Consider the following 8,564-nt stretch of genomic DNA (forward strand, 5'->3'; position numbering starts at 1 on the left):
AGTTCTAGAGTTGGGTTTCTTGTGTTTCTCATATCACATTAATTTGTCTTTTATGTGTGTGCACGTACGCACATGCCATGTTACCTCTACTCACCACACCATATTGTGGAGAATGGAGCCCAGGGCTTCACACATGGCAGGCAGTCCCCTTCACTGGATCACATCCCAGCATCATTGTTATGATTGTCAGCTGCTGGCATGGTGAAGATGTGGTCAGAGGGTTTCTCTCACAGGACCGTGTTCCTGGTACAGCAGCGTTGTTGAGGTAGTAGAACTTTTAAGAAACAGAGGCTAGCCCTGGGACTAGCCTACTACCTATTCAACAAGAGCAGTGCTTCTCAGCCTTCCTAATGCTGTGACCCTGTAATACAGTTCCTCATGGTGTGGTGACCCCAAAGTATAAAATTATCTTTGTTTCTTCTTCACAACTGTAATTTTGCTACTGTTATGAATTATAACCTAAATATCCAATATGCAGGATATCTGGTATGTACCTCCATGAAAGGTCGATTGACCCACAAAGGGGTCACAACCCACTGTGCTAGATGGCCATAGTATCTATCCCTCTAAGTTGGTATCTCTATTTGTGGATTGGCACAACTTTGAGACCTCATCAGAGATTCTTTGTGCATGAATGGCAGTACAGAAACGAACACCTGGCCAAAACACAGAGAATGCATGTCTATAGAGCAAGCAGCCACACTTAAAACCTCTATACCACAGTCCCTTCTTCCAGAACTTAGGGACCTTGGAGGAGGAGGAAGAGAAAGAATGTAAGAGGCAAAGGTCAGGGAGGGCCAGAGTGGAAGTGTCTTCTGGGCACTTGTGGACTGGAAGCCCCCGTGGTTGAATCTAGTCAACAATCCAGCATTGAGAGAGGCTCACAAGACCTCCACCCTAGCTGAGGATGATGAGCTGTTGACAGTTGGTGGCTTCTGGAAGGGAGGGAGTCCATTTCCTTTAAGGGTGTGGGCCCCAGTAGGGTGACCACACTCCAGTGAATAGTCTGACACCCAGGAGTATAGGGGTGGATTAGTTTCAAAGCAGAAAACAAGAGGCAAGAAAACATGAAGCTGTGAGAATATTGAAGACCTGGGAGGAGTTAGGGGAAGGGGGGAGGGGTGACTATGATCATTATCATATGTTCGTCTGAAATTCTCAAGGAATTAATAAAGTCTTTTTAAAGGAAAAGAAGAAACAGAGCCCAAGTATGGAGTGGTAGCTCAGTGGTAGAGCATTTAGCACACAGATGCCTGATGCTCAAACACAACACAGCCAAAAAGGAGTTGAAAGAGGAGGAGAGGAGAGGAAGGGGGGAGGGGTGGGCACAGAGGAAGGGGAAGGTATTAGCTCATATGCATGCCTACCTTGCAGGCCTGATGCCTTTTCCACGTGGCCAAGTTTAGTTCTTTCAGAAGCAAGTACTTTAAGGTAAGGCGACCCCCTTTGCAAGTGAACAAAGTCTTATCTTTGCCACACAATGCAGCCAGAATATCACAAGAAGTGTCAAGTGTCCGTGTTCTGCTCCTGAGCACCAGAACTGTGTGAGCTGAATAAACCTAATTTCTTTATAAAGTAGCCAGCTTCAGGGCTTTGTTTACAGCAACTTAAATCAGATTACATGTAACCACTGTGTTTGCTGTCTCACAAGAAAAAAAAAAAAAGTCATGATATAGGCCAGGTATGGTAGCACACGCTGGAAATCCCAGCACTTGAGAAGAGGAGCAGAAGGATCTGTCTGGATTTGAAGCTAAGCCTGATTGACATAGCAAAGCCCAGGCCAGCCAGGGCTATAGAGGGAAATCCTGTCTCAAACACACAAACAAACAAACAGCAACAAAACCAACAGGTTCATGATATAATCAGACATAACTTAACAAACAAGAAATAAGCCCAAATGACTGACCCACCACATGTGGGAGGTTATTTACAGCACTAAGGGGTGGTAAACCACGGGTGTTGGTTTACTGAAGGGGTGGATGGATATAAGGGTCCTGTGAATTTGGTTGTTATATTTTACACAGGTAAACATGCCTCACACCCACTAGAGTAGCACCCTACAAACCAAGCTACAGCCCCAGCCCTGATTTTCTTTTTAATTTTAGAATAATGTAACCTCTAGTTGGGCCTGGTAATAAAGGCCTGGAATAGCATCTACATAGGAGGTTGAGGCAGGAGGATTTCAGGTTTAAAGCAAGCCTGAATAAATGTGAGAGAGTCTCGGGGTAAATAAAGGATAATATTTGCTTCGTGTATTACTGAAATGTCCCTTAGTAGACCCTTTTAAAGCATTGCAGTACTCAGAGATTACTAGTGCTAAGTAGCATGCATAATATCTTGAGTTTAAACCTAGGACCATATATGGGCTGAAACAGGCAACCTCCCAAATATGCATTTTTCGGTTCACTTAGTTGAAAAATAGCCAGAAGGAGCTATAAAGTTAAAGGCTTTTTTTTTTCCTGGTGGTGGTTGTTGTTTTAAAGGGAGCACGAGATCCCATCACTAGTCAAGAAGCCATGGGTAGTTAACAGCTGCCAATAGTGTGTGCGCATGAATATGGTACTAAAAATGGAAGGGGCCTTAGCAACTGCTAGACACCCTACCACTAAGCTAAAACATAACCCTCTATTGTGAGACTCTACTGTGAGGCTGGGGATGTAGCTTAGTTTATAGGATGCTACCATAGCCTGCATGAGGCTTCTGGTTTAATCCCCAGCACCACATAGGTGTCACACACCTTTAGCTTCAACACTTGGGAGGTAGATGGAGGAGGGTCAGGAGTTCAAGGCCATATACTGTCCCAAGCCAACATGGGCAGGAGACTAGTTCCAAAAACAACAGGTCAGGTACAGGGGTGCACATCTTTGGTCTCAGTACTCAGGAGACAGAAACAAAATGATAGCCACACATTCAAGGTCAACTAGGGCTACCAAGAAACCTTTACCTAAAAAAAATGAAAGAAAGAAAAACAAACTTAAGGACTGAAAGAAAAACTCATAGGACTCCTAAAGGTGAGGTGAAAAGACAAAAGAAATGTCATAAGTCCAGAGACACGCTTAATTCGCAAGACACTAGTCAACTAAAAGGACCAGAGGAGTCAAGACAATAGGAATGGATGGGGTAAGGACAGTGGGGCAGAGCCTGAAGACTCCCATCAGGGAATAGCAGTAGGGGAGGCTTTTATTTAAAAAATAAAATCCTGCTGGGCGTGGTGGCACGCGCCTTTAATCCCAGCACTTGGGAGGCAGAGGCAGGTAGATCTCTGAGTTGGAGGCCAGCCTGGTCTACAGAGTGACTTCCAGGACAGCCAAGGCTACCCAGAGAAACCCTGTCTCAAAAAACAACAACAACAACAAAAACATTATAAAAAACAAAACCACCAAATCTTTAAAAAATAATAATAATAATAAAATAAAATCCAAGCCATGCAGTGGTGGTGGACACCTTTGGTCCCAGCACTCAGGAAGCAGAGGCAGGCATATCTCTATAAATTCAAGGCCAGCCTGGTCTACAGAGTGATAAATTCCAGGATAGTCAGGATTACCCAGAGAAACCCTGTCTTGAACAAAAACAAAATAAAAAATTTAAGGGCTGGTGAGATGGCTCAGTGGGTAAGAGCACCCGATTGCTCTTCCGAAGGTCCAGAGTTCAAATCCCAGCAACCACATGGTGGCTCACAACCATCTGTAACGAGATCTGACTCCCTCTTCTGGAGTGTCTGAAGACAGCTACAATGTACTTACATATAATAAATAAATAAATCTTAAAAAAATGTTTAAAAAAATACTACTCAGCTATTAAAAAAATGAATTTATGAAATTCCTAGGCAAATGGATGGACCTGGAGGGTATCATCCTGAGTGAAGTAACCCAATCACAAAGGAACTCGCACAATATGTACTCACTGATAAGTGGATATTAGCCCAGAAACTTAGGATACCCAAGATATAAGATACAACTTGCCAAACGCATGAAATTCAAGAAGAACGAAGACCAAAGTGTGGACACTTTACCCTTTCTTAGAAATGGGAACAAAACACCCATGGAAGGAGTTACAGAGACAAAATTTGGAGCTGTGACGAAAGGATGGACCATCTAGTGATTGCCATATGCAGGGATCCATCCCATAATCAGCTTCCAAATGCTGACACCATCGCATACACTAGCAAGATTTTGCTGAAAGGACCCAGATATAGCTCTCTCTTGTGAGACTATGCCGGGGCCTAGCAAACACAGAAGTGGATGATCACAGTCAGCTATTGGATGGGTCACACGGCCCCCAATGGAGGAGCTAGAGAAATTACCCAAGGAGCTAAAGGGAACTGCAACCCTATAGGTGGAACAACAATATGAACTAACCAGTACCAGGGAGCTCTTGTCTTTAGCTGCATATGTATCAAAAGATGGCCTAGTCGGCCATCACTGCAAAGAGAGGCCCATTGGACTTGCAAACTTTATATGCCCCAGTACAGGGGAACACCAGGGCCAAAAAGGGGGAGTGGGTAGGTAGGGGATTGGGGGGGGTGGGTATGGGGGACCTTTGGGATAGCATTGAAAATGTAAACGAGGAAAATACCTAATTAAAAAAAAATGAAGTACAAAGTAAAAATAAAAAAAATTTTAAAAGGCTGAAAAAAAATACTCTTAGTAAATTTGATTTGGTGGGGGGGGTGAGACAGAGTTTTTCTGTGTAGCCTTGGCTGTCCTGGAACTCACTCTGTAGACCAGGCTGGCCTCCAACTCAGAAATCCGCCTGCCTCTGCCTCCCAAGTGCTGGGATTAAAGGCGTGCGCCATTATAATGAAAAAGAAAAGGAAATGAAAGAGAAAAATAACAAGAAAATTTCCTGAAGCACAGGAACATACAGGAATTTTCAGACTAAAGGAACTGAAGTGCCCAGCAAAAGAAATGAAAGTGCACCCATACATAACTTTAACTTTGTAACTTTTAAATATCACATTTATCCCAGCACTTGGGAGGCAGAGGCAGGCAGATTTCTGAGCTGGAGGCCAGCCTGGTCTACAGAGTGAGTTCCAGGACAGCCAGGGCTACACAGAGAAACCCTGTCTTGAAAAAAATTTTTTATCTGCTACTTTATATTCTTATATGGATACGGTCTGTCTTAGCTGGGGTTTTACTGCTGTGAACAGACACCATGACCAAGGCAAGTCTTATAAAGGACAATATATATTTGGGGCTGGCTTACAGGTTCAGAGGTTCAGTCCATTATCATTAAGGTAGGAACATGACAGTATCCAGGCAGGCATGGTGTAGGCAGAGCTGAAAGTTCCACATCTTCATCTGAAGGCTGCTAGCAGAATACTGGCTTCTAGGCAGCTAGGATGAGAGTCTTAAAGCCCACCCCCACAGTGACACACCCACTCCAACAGGGCCACACCTTCTAATAGTGCCACTCCCGGCTCAAACATATGGAAGTCAAAGACAACGTTCAGGATTGATTCTCTCCTGCCACCATATAGGTCCCAGGGACTAAACTTAGGTTGTCAGGCTTGGTTATAACACCTTTACCTACTGAGCTACTTACTGGCTCAATTTTGTAATTTTATAGTACAAAAACTACAAAGAGGGTACGCAGACACATGGCTCAGTGATTGAGAGTGCTTGCTGCTCTTCCAGAAGCCTGAGATCAGTTCCAAGCACCCATGTTAGGGAGTTTACAGCTGCTATCACTCCAGATCCACAGTATCCAACGACCTCCAGCCTCTGCATAAACAATGGTGTCCATAAACTCAGGCATGATTCAGGCATGTGTGTGTGTGTGTGTGTGTGTGTGTGTGTGTGTGTGTGCATACACACAACTAATCAATTGTGCAAGAAAGAAAGAGAGAGAGAAGGAGGGAGGAAGGGAGGGAGAGAAGGAGGGAGGGAGGGAGGGAGGGAGGGAGGGAAGGAAGGAAGGAAGGAAGGAAGGAAGGAAGGAAGGAAGGAAGAAAGGAAGGAAGGAAGGGAAGAAGGAAGGAAGGAAGGGAGGGAGGGAGGGAGGGAGGGAGGGAGGGAGGGAGGGAGGGAGGGAGGGAGGGAGAGAGGAAGGAAGGAAGGAAGGAAGGAAGGAAGGAAGGAAGGAAGGAAGGAAGGAAGGAAGGAAGGTAGGTATGTAAAAAGAAAGCTGGCTCAGCAATAAGAGAGTACGTGCTACTCTTCCAGAGTACCCAGGTTCAATTCTCACATAGCACTTCACAAATATCTGTAACCCCAGTTACAGGGTGTACTGGCTAGTTTTGTGTCAACTTGACACAGCTGGAGTTATCACAGAGAAAGGAGCTTCAGTTGAGGAAATGCCTCCATGAGATACTGTGGGGTATTTTCTCAATTAGTGATCAAGGGGGAAAGGCCCCTTGTGGGTGGGACCATCTCTGGGCTGGTAGTCTTGGGTTCTATAAGAGAGCAGGCTGAGCAAGCCAGGGGAAGCAAGCCAGTAAAGAACATCCCTCCATGGCCTCTGCATCAGCTCCTGCCTCCTGACCTGCCTGAGTTCCAGTCCTGACTTCCTTTAGTGATGAAAAGCAATGTGGAAATGTAAGCTGAATAAACCCTTTCCTCCCCAACTTGCTTCTTGGTCATGATGTTTTGTCCAGGAATAGAAACCCTGACTAAGACACATGGGATCTGATATCTTTTTCTAGCACTGCAAACATGTGGTACATGACAGATCTGGCCTAAACGACCTTAAACATAAAAAAAAAAAAAAAAAGATAGGAACTTACAAGGAATTTTACTATTGATTGGCAGAGTAATATAGTACTAGATTCTCCCCTAGGGTCTAGGACCAGCCACAGTTAATGATACCAAGGACGAAAGTTCCATCTCATGGGGCAGGCTTTAAATCCAGGGAGTGGTTGCCTACTCCAAAACCATCTGTGCCACCAAGTGAACCTCGACTGCACATCTTGCTAGTCGTTAGTGTGGCTTGCAGGGTTCACAACTGGGTAAGTCTACTGATAGTTTTTCTCCCCTGGGAGTGTGCATAGAACCTTCCAGTACCAGGAAAGCTAGCAAGCAGAGATGACGGTTTCAGGTGGTGAGGGTCCTTTTCTTCTTGTTCAAATAAGCCACAGGTTTCTGGTTTGTTAGACTAGAGGGAAGCTGGAGCAAGCCGAAGTTTGAGTCCAATTTTTCAGTTGCCAGGAGGTTGCCAGGTGATTGTGTAATCTGTATCACTTCCTATTAGTTTGATGTTTTGTTTTCAGTGAAAAATAATTATGACATAGAAGTGACTCTGTCATTTTACACAGGAAGTTGTCACAATCTCAGTAAGAGGAACATTCGGGAAGATTTAAATAACACTTTAGGCAATATCAGCATATTCTTTTCTTTTCTGTTTGTTTTCTTGATTTGTTGTTTGAGATGGGGTTTCTCTGCGTAGCCCTGGCTGTCCTAGAATTCACTCTATAGATCAAGCTGGCCTCAAACACCTCCCTGTGCTAGGATTGAAGGTGTGTGCCACTACTACCTGGCCAACATGTTATTTTCTAAGAGACTTGAGTGGGAAATTCCAGTTCCTAGATTCTAATTATTTTGTAGTCACATGCTGAAGTCACATGCTTTATTACTTTTATACATAGCCACTGGTTTTCAATACCCCACCTATAAATATGTAACTTTACCTTACAAGCAAAATTAATGGGAAAAAAAATGTCTTTTGGTTAAGTGTTGATTTGGAAGCTAAAACAAAAAAAAACTCCATAAAAATATACTGTGTTTTATGTTCTTAAGAATCATATAAAGTTGTATTCTGTGATGGGTTGTACATACTTGGCCCAAGGAGTGACACTATTAGGAGGTGACACTATTAGGAGGTGCAGCCTTGTTGGAGTAGGTGTGTCGTGGTGGGCATGGACTTAAGACCTTCACCCTAGCTGCCTGGAAGTCAGTCTTCCACTAGCAGCCTTCAGATGAAGATGTAGAACTCTCAGCTCCTCCTGCACCAAGCCTGCCTGGCTGCTGCCATGTTCCCACCTTGATGATAATGGATTGAACCTCTGAACCTGTAAGCCAGCCCCAATTAAATGTCCTTTATTAGACTTGCATTGGTCATGGTGTCTGTCAATAGCACTAAAACCCTAACTAATATGTATTTGTTATTTATCTTTCCCTAACAAGACACAGAGAGTACATAAACCACAGATTCTTGAACATCCCAGTACCATGGGTGAGGTACCAACCTATGAGTTGTCCCCTGTATCTTCTACCCTTACCGAAGTAAGACGGCCATTGAGACTGGTGATGGTTTGAATAAGAAAGTCCCCCACAGGCTCATAGATTTGAATGTTTAGTCATCAGGAAACAGAACTACTTGAAAAGGATTATGAAATTTGTGCCCTTGTTGGAGAAGGTATGGCTTTGTTAGAGGAAATGTATCACTGGGAGTGGACTTTGAAGTCTCAAAAGCCAAAGCCAGTCCTAGTGGCTCTCTCTTTCTCCTGCCTGTGGATCCCAATGTAGAACTCTCAGCTCCTTCTCCAGCACCACATCTACCTGTCTAGCACCGTGCTCCCTGCTATGATGACAATGGACTGAACCTCTGAAATTGTAAGCCAGCCCCAA

The sequence above is a fragment of the Mus musculus genome, chromosome 9 (genome assembly GCF_000001635.26).
Source record: "Mus musculus strain C57BL/6J chromosome 9, GRCm38.p6 C57BL/6J".
NCBI classification, from domain to species: domain Eukaryota; kingdom Metazoa; phylum Chordata; class Mammalia; order Rodentia; family Muridae; genus Mus; species Mus musculus.